Genomic DNA, 23,443 nt, shown 5'->3' on the forward strand with positions numbered 1-23,443 from the left:
GCCCCACGGGCTCCCTGGGCTCCCCCCCTCCCCCCGCATCACGTCCGGACACCATAGCCTTTCCACAGTGCTTAATTTGTATTGAAAGAGGTGCCAGAGCTCAGCCCTGGCACAAATTACGCACTGGCCTGGGGTGCTGGCTGGGCTCCTAGCTCTGAAGGAAACACCACTATCACCAGCAGACAGAAGTAATTGTGGCATGGTATATGGTTCACTGCACCCTTACTTCTGCACTGCTGCTGTGACTTGTGGGGCCTGGTGCCAGGGGCGGCTCTAGGCATTTTGCCACCCCAAGCACGGCAGGCAGGCTGCTTCGGCGGCTTGCCTGTGGAGGGTCTGCTGGTCCCGTGGACCCTCTGCAGGCACGACTGCGGGAGGTCCGCCGAAGCCGCGGGACCAGCGGACCCTCCGCAGGCAAGCCGCCGAAGGCAGCCTGCCTGCCGCCCTCGCAGCGCCGGCAGAGGGCCCCCCGCGGCTTGCCGCCCCAAGCACGCGCTTGGCATGCTGGGGCCTGGACCCGCCCCTGCCTGGTGCTTGGCATGTGGCTCAAGGTGGGTTTCATGCTGTCAAATGGGGGCTGCATTTTCCAGAGCCCACTGCCCTCCTGCAGTCCTCTGGCCACTCCTGGCTCATCGGAGCGCCATTTCAGATTTTGGGGGGTGGGAGGAGACTTTAACCACAGTGGCTCTGGAACACTTTTAATAGTGGAGATGCTGAAAGTCAGCCCCCTTCCCCATTCGTCCCCCCCTCCCCAGAGCAGTGGCCGGGAGCAGGGCCATGTCTCTGGGAAGGAGGGACCCGAACAGGGGTAAGGAGGCCAAGGTTGGGGCCACAGCTGGGGGTGGGGCTGGCAGCCGGGACCGGGGCACGTGGCCAGCAGCGGAGCCTTGGGCACAGGGTGGCAGCCTGGACCCCAGGCATGGGGCCGGCAGGCTGGCAGCAGTGCCCACGTGCGGGGCCAGGAGCAGAGCCCCGGGAGCAGGGCTGGCACCCAGAAGCCTGCGTGCGGGCCCAGGAATAGAGCCCCATGTGAAACCTGGGGGTGCCCTCCCCCACTCCCTTACTCATAGATTCATAGACTTTAAGGTCAGAAGGGACCATTATGATCATCTAATCTGACCTCCTGCACAACACAGGCCACAGAATCTCACTCACCCACTCCTGTAACAAACCCCTAACCTATGTCTGAGGGTCTGTCTACACTACGAAATTAGGTCAAATTTATAGAATTCAGTTTTAAAAAAATCGTTTTTATACAGTCGATTGTATGTGTCCCCACAAAAAATGCTCTAAGTGCATTAAGTCGGCAGTCCACAGTACCGAGGCTAGCATCGACTTCCGGAGTGTTGCACTGTGGGTGGCTGTGAGTAGCTAGCCCACAGTTCCCGCAGTCTCTGCTGCCCATTGGGATTCTGGGTTCAGATCCCAATGCCTGATGGGGCAAAAACAGTGTAGCGGATGGTTCTGGGTAAATGTCATCAGGCCCCACTCTCCCTCCCTCCCTCCATGAAAGCAATGGCAGACAATGGTTTCACGCCTTTTTTCCTGGGTTACCTGTGCAGACGCCATACCACGGCAAGCATGGAACCTGTACAGCTGACTATCACCATAACTCTCCTGGGTGCTGGCAGACATGGGACTGCATTGCTACACAGCAGCAGCTCCTTGCCTTTTGGCAGCAGATGGTGCATTATGACTGGTAGCCGTTGTCATTGTCATATTCCTGGGTGCTCTTTTAACCAACCTTGATGAGGTCAGTCATGGGCGCCTGGGCAGACTCCTGCCGAGCACCCAGGAGATGAGAATGGCTAGCAGTCGTAATGCAGCATCTTCTGCTGAGCACCCAGGAGCTGACAATGGCTAGCCGTCATACTGCACTGTCTGCTGCCACCCTAAAGATATAAAAGATAGATGGAGTGGATCAAAACAAGAAATAGACCCAATTTGTTTTGTATTCATTTGCTTCCTCCCACCCTCCGTGAAATCAACGGCCTGCTAAACCCAGGGTTTTGAGTTTGATCCTTGAGGGGGTCATTCTGTGTGTGACAGTTGTTTGTGTTTCTCCTTGATGCAAAGCCACCCCCTTTGTGGACTGTAATTCCCTGTAAGCCATGTCATCAGTCGCCCCTCCCTCCGTCAGAGCAGACAATCGTTTCGTACCTTTTTTCAGCTCAGACGCCATAGCAGTGAGAACATGGAGCCCGCTGAGATCACTGCGGCAGTTATGAGCACTGTAAACACCACGCACAGTATCCTGGAGTATATGCAGAACCAGAACCTGCCAAAGCAAAACCAGGCCAGGAGGCGACGGCAGCGCGGTGACGAGACTGATGAGGACATAGACATGGATATAGACTTCTTGCAAAGGACGGGCCCTGGCAATGTGCACATCATGGTGTTAATGGGGCAGGTTCATGCTGTGGAACACCGATTCTGGGCCCAGGAAACAAGCACAGACTGGTGGGACCCCATACTGTTGCAGGTCTGGGACAATTCCCAGTGGCTGCAAAACTTTCGCATACATAAGAGCACTTTCATGGAACTTTGTGACTTGCTTTCTCCTGCCCTGAAGCACCATAATACCAAGATGAGAGCAGCCCTCACAGTTCACAAGCGAGTGGCGATAGCCCTGTGGACGCTTGCAACGCCAGACAGCTACCGCTCAGTCAGGCATCAATTTGGAGTGGGCAAATCTACTGTGGGAGCTGCTGTGATGCAAGTAGCCCACACAATAAAAGATCTGCTGATATCAAGGGTAGTGACTCTGGGAAATGTGCATGTCATAGTCGATGGCTTTGCTGCAATGGGATTCCCTCACTGCGGTGGGGTGATAGATGGAACCCATATCCCTATCTTGGCACCGGAGCAACAAGCCAGCGAGTACATAAACCGCAAGAGGTACTTTTCAATGGTGCTGCAAGCACTGGTGGATCACAAGGGACATTTCACCAACATCAACGTGGGATGGCTGGGAAAGGTACATGACGCTCGCGTCTTCAGGAACTCTGGTCTGTTTCAAAAGCTGCAGGAAGGGACTTTCTTCCCAGACCAGAAAATAACCGTTGGGGATGTTGAACTGCCTATAGTTATCCTTGGGGACCCAGCCTACCCCTTAATGCCATGGCTCATGAAGCCATACACAGGCACCCTGGACAATAGCCAGGAGCTGTTCAACTATAGGCTGAGCAAGTGCAGAATGGTGGTAGAATGTGCATTTGGATGTTTAAAAGTGCGCTGGCGCAGTTTACTGACTTAGATAGACCTCAGCAAAAGCAATATTCCTATTGTTATTACAGCTTACTGTGCGCTCCTCAATATCTGTGAGAGTAAGGGGGAGACGTTTATGGCGGGGTGGGAGGTTGAGGCAAATCGCCTGGCCGCTGATTATGCGCAGCCAGACACCAGGGCGCTGTGCATCAGAGAAGCTTTGAAAACTAGTTTCATGACTGGCCAGGCTACGGTGTGAAAGTTCTGTTTGTTTCTCCTTGATGAACGCCCCCCCCCCGATTGGTTCTCTCTACTTCCCTGTAAGCTAAACACCCTCCCCTCCCCCCTTCGATCACCGCTTGCAGAGGCAATAAAGCCATTGTTGCTTCACATTCATGCATTCTTTATTAATTCATCACACAAATAGGGGGATAACTGGAGGGGTGGGGGCGGAGGGAAGGACAAGGTCACGCTGCACTTTAAAATTTAAACTTAAAAACTTTAAAACTTATTGAAGGCCAGCCTTCTGTTGCTTGGGCAATCCTCTGGGGTAGAGTGGCTGGGTGGCTGGAGGCCCCTCAACCGTGTTCTTGGGTGTCTGGGTGAGGAGGCTATGGAACTTGGTGAGGAGGGCAGTTGGTTACACAGGGGCTGTAGCAGCGGTCTGTGCTCTTGCTGCCTTTCCTGCCGCTCAACCATACGCTGGAGCATATCAGTTTGATGCTCCAGCAGTCGGAGCATTGACTCTTGCCTTGTCAGCAAGCTGATGCCACCTATCCTCTTCAGCCCGCCAGCTCTCCTCGCGTTCCTGTTGTGCTTTCCTGCACTCTGACATCGTCTGCCTCCACACATTCTGGTGAGCTCTGTCAGTGTGGGAGGACAGCAGTAGCTCTGAGAACATCTCATCCTGAGTGCGTTTCCCCCCCACCCCTTCTAATCTTCACTAGCCTCTGCGAAGGAGAAACATTTGCAGCTGGTGGGGAAAAGGGGAGCTTGGTGGTGGAAAAAGACACATTTTAGAGAACAATAGGATCACTCTTTCCCGTTAAACCTTGCTGTTCACATTACGCAGCTCATGTGCTTTCGTTACAAGGTAGCATTTTGCCTCTTATATTGAGGGCCTGCTGGTGTGGTGTGAGAGATCACTCCTGCCATGCCAGGCAATAGAATTTGGTTTGCAGGCAGCCATGGTAAGCCACAGTCTTTTGGCTTCTTTAACCTTCATAACATGTGGGAATGGTTTCAAACAGCAGCACCCTCGTTTCCCATACCAAGCAGCCGTTGGGTTGGCCATTTAAAATGGGTTTGCAATTTAAAAGGAGGGGCTGTGGTTTGCGGGTTAGCATGCAGCTCAAATCCAAATAATCCCTGTCCTCCCCCAGCACTCTATTCTCTGGGATGATCACTTCACTCCTCCCCCCACCGGGTGGCTAACAGCGGGGAGCATTTCAGTTCAGCCACAGGCAAACAGCCCAGCAGGAACGGGCACCTCTCAATGTCCCCTTAATAAAAGCACCCTATTTCAACCAGGTGACCATGAATGATATCACTCTCCTGAGGATAACTCAGGGAGAGAGAAGGAATAGATGTTTGAATGCCAGCAGACACCGGGATTTCTGCTCCATCCCCATCCTCCATCCATACTGCAACAGACTTTTGCAGTAGCTGTACTGGCCACAAATGCCAGGGCAGATTTTAAACCATGTGTAATATTTACAAAGGTACACTCACCAGAGGTCCCTTCTCCACCTACGGGGTCCAGGAGCACGCCTTGGGTGGGTTTGTGGGGTACTGGCTCCAGGTCCAGGGTGAAAAACATATCTTGGCTGTTGGGGAAACCGGTTTCTCCACTTCCTTGCTGTGAGCTTTCTTCAGTCTCTTTGTCACCATCTTCCTCGTCCCCAAAACCCGCTTCCTTGTTGCGTGATTCTCCATTGACGGAGTCAAAGCACAGGGTTGGGGTAGTGGTGGCTGCACCCCCTAGCATAGCATGCAGCTCAGCGTAGAAGCAGCATGTCTGCGGCTCTGCCCCGGACCTTCCATTTGCCTGTCTGGTTTTGTGGTAGGCTTGCCTTAGCTCCTTAATTTTCATGCGGCACTGCTGTGCGTCCCTGTTATGGCCTCTGTCCTTCATGCCCTTGGAGACTTTTTCTAATGTTTTGGTATTTTGTTTACTGGAACGGAGTTCAGCTAGCTCGGATTCGTCTCCCCATTCGAACCTCCCATTCGGTCCATGCTGGAGCTCTTTTGCGATCCTGGGACTCCATCATGATCACCTCTGCTGATGAGCTCTGCACTTACCTGGACCTTGCCACGCTGGCCAAACAGGAAATGAGATTCAAAAGTTTGCAGGCCTTTTCCTGTCTACCTGGCCAGTGCATCAGAGTTGAGAGCGCTGTCCAGAGCAGTCACAATGGAGCACTCTGGGATAGCTCCCGGAGGCCAATACCATCGAATTGCGTCCACACTACCCCAAATTCGACCCGGCAAAGCTGATTTCAGTGCTAATCTCCTCATCGGAGGTGGAGTAAACAAATCAATTTAAAGAACTCTTTAAGTTGAAAAAAAGGGCTTCATCGTGTGGACGGGTCCAGGCTTAAATCGAGGTATTGCTGCTAAATTCGACCTAAAGTCGTAGTGTAGACCAGGCCTCAATTATTGAAGTCCTCAAATCATGGTTTAAAGACCTCAAGGTGTAGAAATCCTCCAGCCAGTGACCCGTGCCCCACGCTGCAGAGGAAGGCGGAAAACCTCCAGGGCCTCTGCCAATCTGCCCTGGAGGAAAATTCCTTCCCGACCCCAAATATGGCAATCAGCTAAACCCTGAGCATGTGGGCAAGACTCACCAGCCAGCACCCAGGAAAGAATTCTCTGTAGTAACTCAGATCCCATCACATCTAACATCCCATCACAGACCATTTGCTAATAATCAAAGATGAATTAATTGCCAAAATTAGGCTATCCCATCATACCATCCCCTCCATGAACTTATCAAGCTTAGTCTTGAAGCCAGATATGTTTTTTGCCCCCCACTACTCCCCTTGGAAGGCTGGTCCAGAACTTCACTCCTCTAATGGTTAGAAACCTTCACCTAATTTCAAGTCTAAACTTCCTAGTGTCCAGTTTATATCCTATGTTTAACTGTGATTCCAGGGACTAAGGCACTTGAAAACTCTCAGGAGTTTTGCAGATAACTTAGGAATTAGCTGACAGAAGCAGTGTATCTAATTGTTATACAAAGAAAGAAAAAATATATGCAAACTCCAATTAATGCCACATTTTAAGTTTATATGTAAATTTAGAACAATCAGGAGATAATACAGCAAGATATTCCCAATCCCAAACCTTGAGGTGTCAATTCTGGAGCTATAACACAGATATCAGAAACACAAGTTTGATACTTTGTACACTATTTTAAGTAGAGATAAATAAAAATAAATAAAATCTGCTTACTTTCTGTGTTACTGCCATTGTCTACTTTATTTTAGTCAATTGTTTTTCACTCCACTAAAAGCATACTTAATTTTAACATACATGATTAAGGGTTTCTTTCTCTTTTATTAAGAAAGGGAATTAATTTTTCTAATTATTTTGGCATATATGTTTACCGACCACAGTCATGTACGTGACTTACTAACATTTGACTCCATTATTGCTATTAGAATCATACTTGGCATTGCATTTATTTTCTATACAAATTTTGTTATTTTACAGATATAACTAAAAACACAATTTGAAAATAAGCAACCTTTATCTGCACAATGTCTAAAAATATGTGTTTAGCTAATTTTTTTTTAACTGGCTCTGCTAAGATGAGTACAAGCTAAATATACAGTCTAGAAGGATACTATTATTTGATTGTACCACTTTAAATAATGACTGACAAAGCACAATATGATAATAACAGTAATAATGATAATTGCTGCAGCCAGGACACATTAGGCGTTTTAGAACTCTCTACGCAAAGAATTAAATTTAAGCATCAGAGAGAAATAAAATTATGAAATGCAGATGTAACCCGCACACCTCCTGGGTGTGGTGCTCTGTCCCATCCAGTGGCACCGAAACCACTTGGAGAGCAATTAATGAGTCTGCTCTACAGCCTTAGCTAAGAGCCTGTTGGCTTTTAGCTCACAGAAGCATAGATTATTAGGATTGGAAGGGACCTCAGGAGATCATCTAGTCCAACCCCCTGCTCAAAGCAGGACCAATCCCCAAATGGCCCCTTCAAGGATTGAACTCACAACCCTGGGTTTAACAGGCCAATGCGCAAACCACTGAGCTATTCTTCCCCCCCCTCATGCTGTAGAGGCTCATGCACTAAGCTCCAGAGGTCCCCCGATCCCAGTTCAATCCTGCCTGCCAACAACCAGGCTTTGTCGGCGTTACGCATACATAGACTGTCAAAGAACTAAAATAACAGCGCTGTAATCCTTAACACATTTTGAAAGAATAAAATGACAGCAATATATGTACCTTGCGCATTTCGACAGGAAGTACCAAGAAATAATAACAGGTTTCAGAGTGGCAGCTGTGTTAGTCTGTATCAGCAAAAACAACAAGGACTCCTCCTTGTTTTTGCCAATAACAACAACAATAATACAAGTGTGTGTGAGAGAGAAAGACAGACTGTGTGTTGGGGGAGTGTGAGAGGCAACACTCTGTCCCTTTAAGCTCAGCACTCACTTGTCTGAAGTTGCTCAGTCCAGCAGCTCCCACTCCTGACCCACAGCCATGCAGCAGCACACACAGAGACTCCTGTCTGCCCACCCCAGCTCAGCAGAGACTGGGTACATGGGTGAGGGGGGATGGGGACACTCCAGCATCAGCCCTCCACCCTCTGTACAGCAAGCAGGAGGCTCCTGGGAGCAGCTTGGCCAGGGGCGGTTCCAAGTGGGGGGAGGGAGTGGGGCAGTGGCGGCAGCAGACAGCAGAAGAACAGCACGGGGAGGAGGAGGGACAGGACACCACTGCTCCAGAGGTGCCTCCTCAAGAAGGCGCGCCAGGCCTGCCCACCTCCAAAGCTGGCCCTGCTAGCCAGAGGGAATGGCTTGGACTAGGAGCCCCTGTAGCCATGTGGATCCCACGGGCTCTGGAGGTGCCAGAGGGTGGGGCTGCCAGGGAGAGTGATGCTCTGGGAGTTCACTGAACAGAGATCAGTGAATGGGAAAGGAATAAAAAAGTAGAACTCCCCTGTTCCCCTCTGTTCTGCTTTCTTGTAATATATCTGGTAGAAAACTTATATAACCACAAGGGCCAGACTTTTCAAAGGAGTATAAGGGCCAGATTTTCAAAGGTATTTAGGGGCCTAAACATGCAGACAAGGGTTTTTCAAAAACATCTGAGCAGGTTAGGCACCTAACTCCTATTGAAATCAATGGGAATTGGTCACCAAAATCCCACTAGGCACCTGTCCTCACCTTTAGATGCCTCAATACCTTTGAAAATCTGGCTCTAAGGGATTTAGGTAACCAATTCCCATTGACTTTCAGTGGATGTTAGGCACCTAGGGCAATATTTGCAAGAATGCCTAAGTGACTTAGGAGCCTAAGTCCTATTTTCAAAAGTGACATAGACATGTAGAAATCTAAATCTTATTGAAAGTCAATGGGAATTAGGCTCATAAAGTCACTAAGCTTCTTTTGAAAATTTCACCCGCTGCTTCCTGGGCACCTCTCAGCATTCCTGCTCATATTGCTGCCCCTGAGTGGGAGCCTCTCTATCTATCATCTTTCACAAATGTGAAAGTAGAATGAATTGTATTGTAAAAATAAGAATGGATTAAAGAAATGCTGTGTGTACCTTTAAGCAGAAATAAATGTTGACATACAGGTGTCTGGAAAAGAAACATTAAAACATAAACAGTGAATCCACTTAAGCTAATGGTGAAACATTAGCCAGAGATTGGTAAAAGTTAGCAAGGAAATTAACTATGTATGTCTAGCCTCCGGTGAACTTGTCAGTTCTGCTCCCTTTGTTATCTTGTCAAGTTTGCTCCCTTTTTAACTGTATAAATTGAGGTAGTGTGGCTCTTGCAGGGTGCTCACATTATCTGGGTGTCATTAGCAGAGCGCTGTGCTAATAAACAGAGTGGTCTGACAAACTGAGAGTCCTGAGTCTAACTTTGACACAAATGTATGTCCACATATATAACAACTATCTACTAACATATACATTCAATTCTCAACCCAGTGAGTATATTTCCATAGACTACAATGTGTCAACTACCTAGAGAGGAGAGGTTACCAGCACATCTCTCTGGAGTGAGTCTTTACCACTCACTTTCCTCAAACACCGCTTCTCTAGGCAGGTTAGCAAGTCTAACCATTTCCAGGAACTGCTGGACATCGTTCTTTGACTGGGAACGTGGCATCATTTCAATGGCTGTGTGACGGGGAGTCATGCACCACTAATGGCGCCTCCTCCTGGCTGTCCTGGAGATCAACTCTGCCAGGCGTTGCACCCTCCTCTGGGGGGTGTCTTCCCCCATCCTGTCTTGACCTGTGATCCCTCTCACTTCAGGAACTGCAATCTCCTCTCCATGACTCGGTCTTCCAGCCAGGTCACTATGTAGTTTCCTCTTCCTGGGATATCTTCAAAGTCTGCTTCCAGCCATCCCCGATGGGTTACCCCTAGCGTGTCACTCCAGCCATGTCATGTAGGGGAACATGGGCCCACCCTCTACCCCAGGGTCCAGTCCAGGGACCCTCAACATAGCACTTCTGGGCTTTTATTCTCCCAGCCAGTGGCATAGCCAGGCGGAGGGAACAGGGAGAGCAAAAAAAAAAAGGCACCACCCACTGCGGCGCTTTTACTCACCTGGCGGCGCTCCGGGTCTTTGGCAGTGGGCCCTTCACTCACTCCAGGTGCCTTCGGTGGCACTGAAGGTGAAGGTCCCGCCACTGAAGTGCCGCCGAAGACCCGGAGCGCTGCTGGGTGAGTAAAATAAAAGTGCCGCAGCGAGTGGCACCTTTTTTTTTTAATCGCTCCTCCAGGTGAGTAAAAAGGTGCCAAGAAATTGACAAGGCACCACTTGTGCTCAGTTGGGGAGCAGCTGTTCCCCCGCTCCCTCCCTAGCTACGCTATTGCTCCCAGCCCTTACTGCGCCTTCCCTAGACTGCTTCCCACTCTGTCATTACAGCTTCCTGTTCTTCCCCATGTACAGACAATACGATCGCAGGTTCCCTCCCGGAAACCTGCCGACTTTCTCGCTTTATAGCTCCTGCCCAGCTCCTCCCACAGCTGTACGTCCTGAGCAATCAGGGTCTAGCACTTCCTGGGTTTCCTCCAGGTGTAGCCTAAGGTTAATTGGTCTAATTTACCCCTTCAGGCATTGTTTGGGGTGAACACCCCATCACAGTCAGAAATCTACCTCTTATTAGGCTTTACACCTTCATTGGAAATAAAACCTCCAAAGGTCACTTCTGTAACCCCTAAAACACATTTCTCCCAATTTAGTTTTAAGTTTGCAGCTTTAGTTGCATCCAAGACTTCCTGAAGTCTACAGTCATGTTCCTCTTTAGCTGAGCCCCAGATGATGATGTCTTGCTCTAAGGTGTAGACACCATTAATATGTTCATAGTTCATATGGGTGGTTTTGTGATACATTTCTGGTGTTGAAGCTATGCCAAAGAGTCTGTTTCTTCCAAAGGGGTATTTGAAATGTGCATAGTTTTGAGCTGTCTTCAATTAATTTTAGCTGCCAAAATCCTGAGGAGGCATCCAATTTAGTGAAATATCGAGCATTTGCAAACTGAGCCATAATCTCTTCTCTGGTTGGTAGTTTGACATGTTCTCTTTGTATAGCCTGGTTGAGTCTTTTGGATCTAAGCATAAGAACAGAACAAGGAGTAATGGTCTCAAGTTGCAGAGGGGGAGGTTTAGGTTGGATAGTAGGAAAAACTTTTTCACTAGTAGGGTGGTGAAGCACTGGAATGGGTTACCTAGGGAGGTAGTGGAATCTCCTTCCTTAGAGGTTTTTAAGGTCAGGCTTGACAAAGCCCTGGCTGGGATGATTTAGTTGGGGTTGGTCCTGCTTTGAGCAGGGGGTTGGACTAGATACCTCCTGAGGGCCCTTCCAACCCTGAGATTCTATGATTCTATGATATGCGTAGCTGGCCCTTACTTTTCTCCACAATGAGTAGGACGCTCATACATTCTGTTGGCACCTCAGTTTTTTGTATTACTTGCATTGCTTCCATCCTTTGAGAGCTCGGCCTTGAGTTTATCACAGAGTGCAAATGGCACCTTTCTACAGGGATGGATAACTGGAGAGACCTGCGTGTTTATCTGGATTGTATGTTCACCCTGCAAGCAGCCCAATCCTTGAAAGAGGTCATGATATTCCCAAAAGAGTGCCTCATAGCCAGGTTCAATATGATCTTGTAGTGAGCGCACCCATTTTTACCAGACCGAGTTTCTCACATGCAGTCAGCCCTAAAATTGGTGTCATCCCCTTTGGCTCTACAATGAACGGGAGCCTGTACGTGGTCTTTTTATGGCTGATGCACCTCCCCCATCACTGGTACACTTCTTACAGAATAACCAGTGACTTTTATTTTTGTTGGTCCCAGTTTTGGTCTTATTTCCAGTCTCCCATAATCTTGTTCAACAGAATATTGGCCTGAGCTCCTGTGTTCAGTTTGTGTGGTATAATTGTTCCATTCTCTGTCATAGGCAGTACCCAGTCCCTCTCCCCAGTTTTGCTTGTTCCCAGCATGTCTATGTAAAACTCCTCGACCAGGTTGTCTTCAACTGCCCACATGTGACTTTTCTGCATTTCGGATCTGCAGCGTTTTGCAAAATGACTATTTTTTCCAAATTTATGACAGAACTTCCCATAGCCAAAACACTGTTTGAGCCATGCTGTTATCCACACCTTCCGCATGATCGTCTGTACCCAGTCTTCCCCCTAGCAGTTGTGTTCATAGCAGTTGGTTCCACTTTCTGATTTGACCAGTTCTGCCTATATTCTTTAGTACTTAGTTTGTGGATAACCCCTTTCGGTGAATTCAGCTCTTTGGCTTGTGGTTTCACAATTTCTGGTACCTTGCTATCAGGAGATCTTTTTCTAAAGCTAAGTCTCCTTCACAGAACAGTCTCTCTCTTACCACATTGTCTTTAATGTCACAAATGATTCTTATCTCTGACGACAGACTCTGTCAGCTCACCAAAGTCACAGGTTTTACTGAATCTTCTTAATTCAGAGATATGTCATCATAAACTGTCATCACTTTTTTAATGCATGTAAAAATGTGTGTGTCTCACAGGTCTCATTCCTTTTTGGCATGCAACATTCCTCACACTTGGTCTGTAGTTTACTTAACTTCATGCTTTCACCTTCTTCAGACTTAAAGTTGCTACAAATATCCAGTGCTTCCTCCCCAACAATATGCAAAAAGATTGATGGTTTCTCTTTATCATTTTTCTCCTCTGCCCCTATGGCCACTAAATACTAGTCTCAAATCTCTGTCCACATTTTTTCTCTGCAATGTTGCCTGGCAATTGCAGACTGGGTGGAGGTTGCAACACATCCATGTTTGGCTTTCTTCTCTTCTTAAGCCTCTCAGACTACTATTGGGCTAATAAACTATGTACACAGGCCTTGCTCTTTGCTCCTCCGCATTCTCCCCTTTCCTCTGTCTTCAGTTTCAAGCACAGGAGTTAACCTCAAAATGACTGCAACCATCCACTCATCCAGCTCTCCTGTCACCCTGTCCTGATCTTGGGGTTCCCCAACTCAGTGAACGAGAAAGGAATAAACATTTATGAAAAAACTAGAGCATGTCAGTGGTAAACTGCTATGCGTAGCTCCCCTTAGTTCTCCAACCCCTGCTTCCAGGGCTTGGCTCAGAACTCCTATATTCAGAAACACTGAGCACGCAGTGAGTTTGCAGAGCACAGCAAACATGCAGAGTTTATAAACTACAAGGCCAATGGAGACCTGAAGATGCCAGAACTCTGTTCTTTCACTATCATGTAGCATTTTCTATTGTGGTTGCACTATAGGGCAAGTTGGTTGGGCCCATGGTGCTGACCGCTGCACAGACTCAGAAGAGCTCACAGTGTCTGCCCCCAGGAGATTACAAATGATAAGAGTACAGAATGGATCTGCTGAAACTTGACAAGTGAACCTGTTCATTAGTTTAGGAGTCAAAATGAATTTAGAAACGGGCCCTTTAAGAAATTAGCACCTGGTGTCAGATCTTTTTCTTTTTCCTAATGGTCTTAAAAACAGAATAATGCGGAACCTTCAAACTTCCCTGACAGTTAAAAACGTCTCAAATCTCATGCATCAACTACATAATCGATATTTCCATCTTGTTATTCTTCATCACTGGAAGTTTGTCTTTAGCAGGGCTGATGAATAATGTTCTACACCAGGGGTTTTCAACCTTTTTCTTTTTGAGTCCCTCCCCCATGCTATAAAAACTCCACGGCCCAACTGTGCCACAACAACTGGTTTTCTGCATATCCAGTAGATTAAAAGCCAGGGCTAGTGTTAGGGGGTAGCAAGCAGGGCAATTGCCAGGGGCCTCAAGCCAGAGGGGACCCTTCAAAGCTAAGTTTCTCAGGCGTTGACTTCAGCCCTGGGTGGCAGGGCTCAGGCTGCAGCTTCAGCCCCAGACCCCAGCAAGTCTAACGCCAGCCCTGCTCTCCAGTTTATTTTGGTGGACTCCAAGTAACCTGCTCAAGCCCCCGCGGACCTCTGGACCCCTGGTGGAGAACTGCTGCTCTACAGCAGCTTCCACAAAGAACTGCCCTTTTTCAGACCAGCTTCCATCTCCTGTTGTCTCAATGGGATTGAGGTCACAGGCTGCCTTTAGCAAAGATGGTCATTGTTTTGCTCACTAGCTCCTCACAGTGTTCCTTCCCCGCACCTCCAGAGTACACGCCCATGAGGGCATCTTGGTTCCACTCCCACTGGGAGAAATGGAGTCTGATTAGCAGGGATTAGGATGGGGCCTTAATGGGGCAGATTATCCCACATCTGCCTGCTGTGGTGTTTCTCATATCTTCAAGTTTGCGGATGACACTAAACTGGGGGGAGAGGTAGATATGCTGGAGGGTAGGGATAGGGTCCAGTGTAACCTAGACAAATTAGAGGATTGGGCCAAAAGAAACCTGATGAGGTTCAACAAGGACAAGTGCAGAGTCCTGCACTTAGGACGGAAGAATCCCATGCACTGCTACAGACTAGGGACTGAGTGGCTCGGCAGCAGTTCTGCAGAAAAGGACCTGGAGATTGTAGTAAGAGGAGGCCCTGAAACATAAACCCTTATATCAGAGGCCTGGTATGAGACCTGAGGCCTGAGCTAAAGTAATGGTCAAGACTTTGCTAACATAAAGCAAAGTGAAGCTGTGAGCCAGAGGCAGGCCCTGCTCACAGGAGCTGGCAAGAAGAAGGTTGCTAATTGGACGTATACACCTATCTAAAAGGTATCAAGCACTAATAGTATAAACAGGTGCCAGGATGGCACCAGAACAGTCCGGTACGAACACATTCCACAGAGATGAGGTACAGGCTGGCCCATCCTAAACAACAGGGTCAAAAGGATAATACGATGGATAGACTTGTTTGTTCGAACCAACATGTACCGGGAGAGAGGCAGCATCCCAACACGCAGAGGGGTTGTACCTCAATACATCAGGAGTGATGTGTAACTTGTTTGTACTTGTGTATAAGAATACATCCCTGGGGCGGTGTCTTTGTCCAGCCTATGGGGCAATGGAGTGTCTCACCACTGTCTGAGCTGGTCCATTGTTGGGGGCACATATTCGTAGTATGTCCTGTAGAGTCTGTGGGAAACTATTACTGTGCTTCATTTGACAATAAACCTTTGTACCTTATCGGAATCTGTGGTCATTGGGTGTTCTCTCTGGGTCTGCTGTCCAGCACACATAGGGAACACACGCACGCAGCCGACTGTTATCAACACTGAACAGAGCAGAGCACCATACCGGTGACATGTGACAACACTGGTGACCACAACTGCTGATCTGGTGAGTAAGCAAGCTGTCCGCTGTAGGAATCGTGATCTAACATGACAGAAAACCATGAGCTAGGAAACTCCCTTAACCCCTCCCTGCAAATCCCCACAGAGTTTAAAAAATATAATGGGAAATAAACATGTAATGTAATTTGTAAGGCTACGGCAGAGACAGTAGCCTTGAAATGTAGACTATTGCAAACTATAACCATGGCTGTTAAAACAGCACACCTCTAAACTGGTGGGGTAAGTAACAGTAACAAACAAACAAACAAAAAGAGTTAAAAGAATCAAAAGAAGCTGCAAAACCCTGGAATGCTCCCACCCCCCTTGCCAGGTGGCAAGCAGCCCAGAGACAACCAGCACAGGAACAGAAGAAAACATTGAAAACAGCTGTAAGAAACCTACAAAAAAGAGATATGCCGGCCTCTGTTATAAAAATTTGTGGTCAACAGCAGGCTTCAAGTAGCTCCCCTGTGCCTGAAGAATGGGCACAGAAGTGGGAAAAGGTGGCCCTAGCAAAATTAAAAGATGAACCACTGTATTGCAACCGCCACCTTATAATAAAACCCAGGTTCCGGTTAAACTTAAACTGCCACCTAGACTGGTGCCTATCAGAACAGGAGAAGTAAGTGCACAAATGGAAAAAGTAGCAAACAATACTTTCACTGAATTGGTAAATCAGATAAAGGAAAAAATGGAACCGAGCACATTAGGAGACAGGAGCTGTGACTCAATTGCAGGGGAGTGAATAAAAAACAATTTCAAAGACAAAAAATGAAATTAAGCAGATTAACACCTAGAATTGATGCATTAACACATGGAATTGCCCCAAAACAGTTAACTGCAGCAAAAAAGGACACTCCTGCCATCCATCTGGCATGCACACAAAAGTAACAGACACTGGGGGAACAAATTCAGGTTTTATAAGAGCAGGTAACTACCCCAACTCTCCTCTCAAAGCCAGGATAAAAACCAGGGGCCCGGTTCCCAACTCTGCAGATTCCCAACTGCTTTGACCCACAGAACCACACTCTGGGCTCATATCTAAAAAGCTAATCTTCTTTCTCAGATATTTTTACATACCGGTTAATTTTTTTTCCTTTATATGCCTCCTCAGTTTGCTAAACTCACTGCTGCTGCCTGTACTTTTAAATACCTTGATGGAGTTAATCTCTTTTGACTCAGGTCTCGCTACCTTCCTAGGCTGCTCTTCACCCTCCCCCCTTCCCCCACCTCTCCTCACTTTGTCTCTCTCTCTGTTAAAAGTTAAAAGTTATAGTTTTTATAGAAACCTCCAAAAGATAAAACAATTGAAAACAGAACAAAACAACAAACAATCAAAGAAAAAATAAGGATCTAGCCTGGCTATGGATAGAGAGCTCTTTAATGTTTTTAAGGAGGTAAATACTAATAGGAACTGTATGATCATGGGAGACTTTAACTTCCCGGATATAGATTGGGAAACAAATGCTAGTAATAATAATAGGGCTCAGCTTTTCCTAGACGTGATAGCTGATGAATTCCTTCATCAAGTAGTCGCTGAACCGACGAGGGGGGATGCCATTTTAGATCTGATTTTGGTGAGTAACGAGGACCTTGTTGAGGAAATAGTTGTAGGGGACAACCTTGGCTCGAGTGATCATGAGCTAATTCGTTTCAAAATAAATGGAAGGATAAACAAAATTGCATCTGAGACTAAGGTTTACGATTTCAAAAGGGCTAACTTTATTAAATTAAGGCGACTAGTTAGGGAAGTGGACTGGACTAACATATTTAGGGATCTAAAGGCGGAAGACGCCTGGGGTTACTTCAAGTTGAAGTTGCAGGAGCTGTCAGAGGCCTGTATCCCGAGAAAGGAAAACAGTTCATAGGTAGCAGTTTTAGATTGAGCTGGATGAGCAAGCGTCTCAGAGGGGTGATTAAGAAAAAACAGAAAGCGTACAAGGACTGGAAAATGGGAGGGATCAGCAAAGAAACCTACCTTATTGAGGTCAGAGGGTGTAGGGAAGCAGTGAGAAAGGCAAAGAGCCGGGTGGAGATGGACCTAGCGAAGGGGATTAAAAGCAATAGCAAAAGGTTTTTTAGCCATATAAATAGGAAGAAAACCAAGAAGGAAGAAGTGGGACCGCTTAAAACTTTAAACGGAGTGGAGATTAGGGATAATCTTGGCATGGCACAATATCTAAACGAATATTTTGCCTCGGTCTTTAATGAGGCTAATAAAGGGCTAAGGAATAGTGGTAGAGGGACTGACGGGAATGAAGATATGGGGGTAGACATTACGGTATCTGAGGTAGAAGCCAAACTTGAACAGTTTAACGGAAGTAAATCAGGGGGCCCGGATAATCTTCATCCTAGAATATTAAGGGAATTGGCGAGTGAAATTGCAAGCCCGTTAGCAATGATTTTTAATAAATCTCTAAACTCGGGGGTTGTACCGTTTGACTGGAGATTAGCTAATATAGTTCCTATATTCAAGAAGGGGAAAAAAAGTGACCCGGGTAACTACAGGCCTGTTAGTTTAACATCTGTAGTATGCAAAGTCATGGAAAAAATTTTAAAGGAGAGAGTGGTTACGGACCTTGAGGCCGATGGCACCTGGGACAAATTACAGCATGGTTTTACGAAAGGTAGATCGTGCCAAACCAACCCGATCTCCTTCTTTGAGAAAGTAACAGATTTTTTAGACAAGGGAAATGCGGTGGATCTAATATATCTTGATTTCAGTAAGGCGTTTGATACGGTACCGCATGAGGAATTACTGGTTAAATTGGAAAAGATGGGGATCAAAATGAAAATCCAGAGGTGGATAAGGAGCTGGTTAAAGGGGAGACTGCAGAGGGTCGTACTGAAGGGTGATCTGTCGGGTTGGAGGGGGGTTACCAGTGGAGTTCCTCAAGGTTCGGTTTTGGGTCCGATTTTATTTAATCTATTTATCTCTGACCTCGGAACCAAAAGTAGGAGTGGGCTGATAAAGTTTGCGCATGACACCAAGTTGGGAGGTATTGCCAATTCGGAAAAGGATCGGGATATCCTCCAGGGAGATTTGGATGACCTTGTAAACTGGAGTATTAGTAACAGGATGAAATTCAATAATGAGAAGTGTAAGGTTATGCATTTAGGGATGACTAACAAGAATTTTAGTAATAAGCTGGGGACGCACCAGTTGGAAGTAATGGAGGAGGAGCAGGACCTAGGAGTCCTGGTTGATCGTAGGATGACTATGAGTAGGCAATGTGATGTGGCCGTTAAAAAAGCTAATGCGGTCTTGGGATGCATTAGGCGAGGTATTTCTAGTAGAGATAAGGAGGTGCTAGTCCCGTTATATAAGGTGTTGGTGAGACCTCATTTGGAGTATTGTGTGCAGTTTTGGTCTCCCATGTTTAAGAAGGATGAATTCAAACTGGAACGGGTACAAAGAAGGGCCACTAGAATGATCCGAGGAATGGAAAGCCTGTCGTATGAAAGGAGACTTGAGGAGCTCGGTTTGTTTTCCTTAACCAAAAGAAGGATAAGAGGAGATATGAATGGACTCTTTAAATATATCAGAGGGATAAATACCAGGGAAGGAGAGGAATTATTTCAGCTCAGTGCTAATGTGGACACGAGGCCAAACGGATATAAATTGTCAGTCAGGAAATTTAGGCTTGAAATTAGACGAAGGTTTCTAACCATCAGAGGAGTGCAATTCTGGAACAGCCTACCGAGGGAAACAGTGGAGGCGAAGGACCTCCATGACTTTAAGATTAAGCTGGATAAGTTTATGGAGGGGATGGTATGATAGGATAACGGGTTTAGTCAATAGGTCAATAACGTGCCACACTGGTAATTAGTACAAAGGGTCAATGTTGGGATATTGTTAGCCTTTTCCAGAGGGTCTGGCTGGAGAGTCTTGCCCGCATGCTCGGGGTTCAGCTGATCGCCATATTTGGGGTTGGGAAGGAATTTTCCTCCAGGGTAGATTGGCAGTGGCCCTGGAGGTTTTTCGCCTTCCTCCGAAGCATGGGGCAGGGGTTGCTTGCTGGTGGATTATCTGCTACTTGAAGTCTTTAAATCATGATTTGGAGCATTCAACAGCAGAGTCAAGGGAGAGAATTAGTTCAGGAGTGGGTGGATCGGCTTATGTGACCTGCATCTTGCAGGAGGTCAGACTAGATGATCATAATGGTCCCTTCTGATCTTGAATTCTATGATTCTATGATTCTACTTTAAATAAATCCAGTAAATTAATTATTTTAACACTTCAGGAATGCAACAGCTGGAATTATTCCTACCTTTCTTGAAGATATGGTTGCCAAGCAAAAGAAATGCACACTCTGCTTCTAAATCTAACCACTCACTAATATTTGACACATGGACTTTTCTTATTTCCATATAGCAGAGTTTTAAAATAATGTTAAATATAAAGTAATGCAAAATTTCTTGTAAATTTGGCAAATATTAATATATTTTTATCAATTTATGTTCAAAGTTTTAAATAAGGTAATAACTTGTTTATCCAAATGTTTAATTTTTTTATTTTTGTTTGCCTTATTTTGTATAGTTATGAACAGATTTCTGGCGCCATTTGTTTTTAATTGTAAGTTAGTCCTGTATGTCATGTGTGTTGTCTTGTGTGTGTCACGTGACTCCTTTTTATTATTTTTATTTTGTTGCAACAAAAGTCAATTTTATACCCTTTTAAAATATATGTATATGTGGTACCACACTATTTTAAGATCATGGTTATGGTATAATCATAGTATTATTAGCACCACTTTTTTATGCAAAGTTCAAAAAGGTTTCAGTTACAAATATGTGTACATATATTTCTGCCTCAACAAATAATTCAGTTGCAAACAAAAAGAATTCTGTTTTATTAATCACAGTTTTGTTTTGTTTTTTTAAGGTTTTTTTATTTGTTATTCAAAGAAAAAATGTAAGGGGAAACCTCAACATTAAGGTAAAGATAGTATTAACAAAATGTCAATTTCTTGTTTGGGTTTTTATAAACTTGTTTGCACTTTTAAATACAGTTATGAATGTGATAGCAAAAATGTTTAAAAATAACAATTTATGCTTAACGCTAACCAAACAATTTCAACAGGTTTCCACCTTTGGCTCCCAAACATAAGAAAGCATCATGAAAGTCTAATACCCTCAAAGTATTTGCATGGACCTGTATTAAAATCTATTTTGGTTTAATTTTATAGTTGGTTTAATTTTATATGATTTTCTTTTGTTATGTTATGTTAATGGGAAGCAGTGGTTGTTAAAGTTTGTGCTTCTAAACAGTTAACAGGAGTGAAATTGGTATCACAATCAAATTAACTCTAAAAAGTTTGGTAAAAAATATGTTTTTGACTCTTTTGCTAACACAGAATGTTCAGCAAGAAAAAAAAGCAATACACCTTCTCACAGAAGATTGTGAGCATTTATTTTAGTCGTTAAGCATTATATTTAGTATGAAATATTAGTAATGCACCTCAAATGAATGAAAATGAATGTCTACACAACAATTGCAAAAGTACAGTTTGTGTTATAAAAGACTCGGTCCCTATTACATTGTCCCTATTATACTGTAGACAAACTAAGTTAAACTTTGTATTAAGTTTTTCACAAAAACAAAAAAGAAAACAAACAAAAAACTTTACTATGTTAACTAACAAAAGTTGTTTAAGTTGCATCCCACAGACCAAAGACACCAGAAAATATCACACCCTGAAGACACCAGAAAATATCGGTATACAGTGAAGAAACCCCCAAGCAGCAAGAAAAGAAAAATTAAGTGCTTTATAAAAAAGAGACTGGTCAAATACACCTCTATCTACCATTTAATGGTATTAACAATCAGCTAAAAACCACTAGCTGGACCAGGATAAACTGTCATTTAATTTCAACTTGGTTACTGTGTAAAAACAACTGTATTATTGCTGTACTACTGTATTATCGTTGTACTGCAGTATTATTGCTGTATTGTATTATTGTTGTACAACATGTACAATGTATACAACCTTGCTAAACTGTTTAACCAACACACAGGTAAAAATCAACAAACGAATGGCATCAAACAACATGAAGGCAAGAAGAAACAAATTGGTTAAAAAAATTGTTACACAATAACTACAAATTACGGGTAGGTATATAAATTCCCTGTTAGTATTGATCACAATTTGGGATCAGTAACACTGCATCCTAACTGAGGCACATGTTATTCAAAACAATCTGGATACCAATACTAAACCCTGACACAGCAATACTTGATAAATTGGTTACTGTCCATTCAGTAGGTTATCTGGAAGACAGCATCCATGAAAAACAACTGGATCTATGTCAACTACTGGTGTATCACAGAGCAATGCAATGTATGGGGGGGAGAGATAGCTCAGTGTTTTGAGCATTGGCCTGCTAAACCCAGGGTTGTGAGCTCAATCCTTGAGGGGGGCCATTTAGGGATCTGAGGCAAAAGTCTGTCTGGGGATTAGTCCTGCTTTGAGCAGGGGGTTAGACTAGATGACCTCCTGAGGTCCCTTCCAACCCTGATATTCTATGATTCTGTAAACTGAATGGAACAGAAGCTAGCAGTTCCTGTTTCCTGCCCAGCAAAGCTTAATAGAGGGTGACAACCAGCAGTAAGGGTAACCTATAACATAAATGGGCAGTATTGTGTAGTAACTAATTACAAGACATTTTTATATATAAAGGCCTCATTTGTAGTGTCACTACTCCAGATTTCTATTTTACATCTCATATACATAATACTGTGTAACACACTATAACAATGCCTATCCCAGTATTTCAAAACACTCAGCCTATTACTAATGATGATACGGGTAACTGCAATTGCCGTAAAAGGAGTGTGTTTCTATCTGTGTCACCAAAGTAAAAGGGCCAGAGTACACCACCAGATTGGAAAAACATGGTTATGCTTGGATATAAGGTGGTGTCATATGCTTGGATATAATGTGGTGTCATTTATACTATACATAAATGCCCATATATGCTACAAATATATACACCATATCCATATTATTCACATATATTAATTATTTGGGAGTGCCTCTAGGCTCAATCATAAAACTACATTCCTCAATCATGGTCCCGGGCTTGACATTCCGAGGCCCACCATAAGGGAGTAAAAATAATTGGATAATAAAATCTGTCCATCAGTCGTACGAGGGAATGTGCAGACTAAAGACAGGTGCGGCATGAGTGTATGGATGGTAAAATAAGTTAACCACATAACAGTGTTTAGGCCACTGAGTTATCTTCAGTCCATGCATTATGCTTTTCTGGGACAATGGGTAAACATCCTCCCCATAAAAAGACAAAAAGTGGGGGAATATAGTAAGATGAGGCCCTGAAACATAAACTCAGAGGCTCGGTATGAGACCTGAGGCCTGAGCGAAAGTAATGGTCAAGACTTTGGTAACATAAACCAAAGTGAAGCTGTGAGCCAGAGGCAGGCCCTGCTCACAGGAGCTGGCAAGAAGAAGGCTGCTAATTGGACGTATACACCTACCTAAAAGGTATCAAGCACTAATAGTATAAACAGGTGCCAGGATGGCACCAGAACAGTCCGGTATGAACACATTCCACAGAGATAAGGAGGTACAGGCGGACCCATCCTAAACAACAGGGTCAAAAGGATAATACGATGGATAGACTTGTTTGTTCAAACCAACATGTACCAGGAGAGAGGCAGCATCCCAACACGCAGAGGGGTTGTACCTCAATACATCAGGAGTGATGTGTAACTTGTTTGTACTTGTGTATAAGAATACATCCCTGGGGCGGTGTCTTTGTCTGGCCTAGGGGGCAATGGAGTGTCCCACCACTGTCTGAGCTGGTCCATTGTCGGGGGCACATATTCGTAATATGTCCTGTAGAGTCTGTGGGAAACTATTACTGTGCTTCGTTTGACAATAACCCTGGCTGGGTGTCTTTGTACCTTATCGGAGTCTGGGTCATTGGGTTTGCTGTGTCAGTTATCTGCGCAGAGCCGGGCCAGCACACAGAGGGAACACACATGCAGCCGACTGTTATCATCATTAAACAGAGCAGAGCACCACACTGGATATGAGTCAGCAGTGTGCCCTTGTTGCCAAGAAGGCTAATGGCAAATTGAGCTGCATTATTAGAAGCATTGACCAGCAGATTGAGGGAAGTGATTATTCCCCTCTATTCAGCACTGGTGAGACTACATCTGGAGTGTTGAGTCCAGTTTTGGGCCCCACACTACAAGAAGGATGTGGACAAATTGG

The 23,443-nt window shown here is 45.3% G+C and overlaps 1 protein-coding gene across 2 annotated transcripts in view; it reads right to left on the reverse strand.

The window, feature by feature from the left end:
* Positions 1–23,443, reverse strand: part of THEMIS2 (thymocyte selection associated family member 2) — a 49,304-nt gene that overhangs the window by 22,709 nt on the left and 3,152 nt on the right. Inside the window, exon 1 of one of the 2 annotated variants that reach the window (XM_039511356.1) lies at positions 7,894–8,113. The exons of the other annotated variant lie outside the window; for it this stretch is intronic. The gene's annotated coding sequence lies outside the window, so the exon portion shown is untranslated. Of the gene's footprint in view, positions 1–7,893; positions 8,114–23,443 lie in introns of those variants that run through there. 2 annotated transcript variants of the gene reach the window in all.

This window comes from Mauremys reevesii, linkage group 23 (genome assembly GCF_016161935.1).
Source record: "Mauremys reevesii isolate NIE-2019 linkage group 23, ASM1616193v1, whole genome shotgun sequence".
Taxonomy (NCBI): domain Eukaryota; kingdom Metazoa; phylum Chordata; order Testudines; family Geoemydidae; genus Mauremys; species Mauremys reevesii.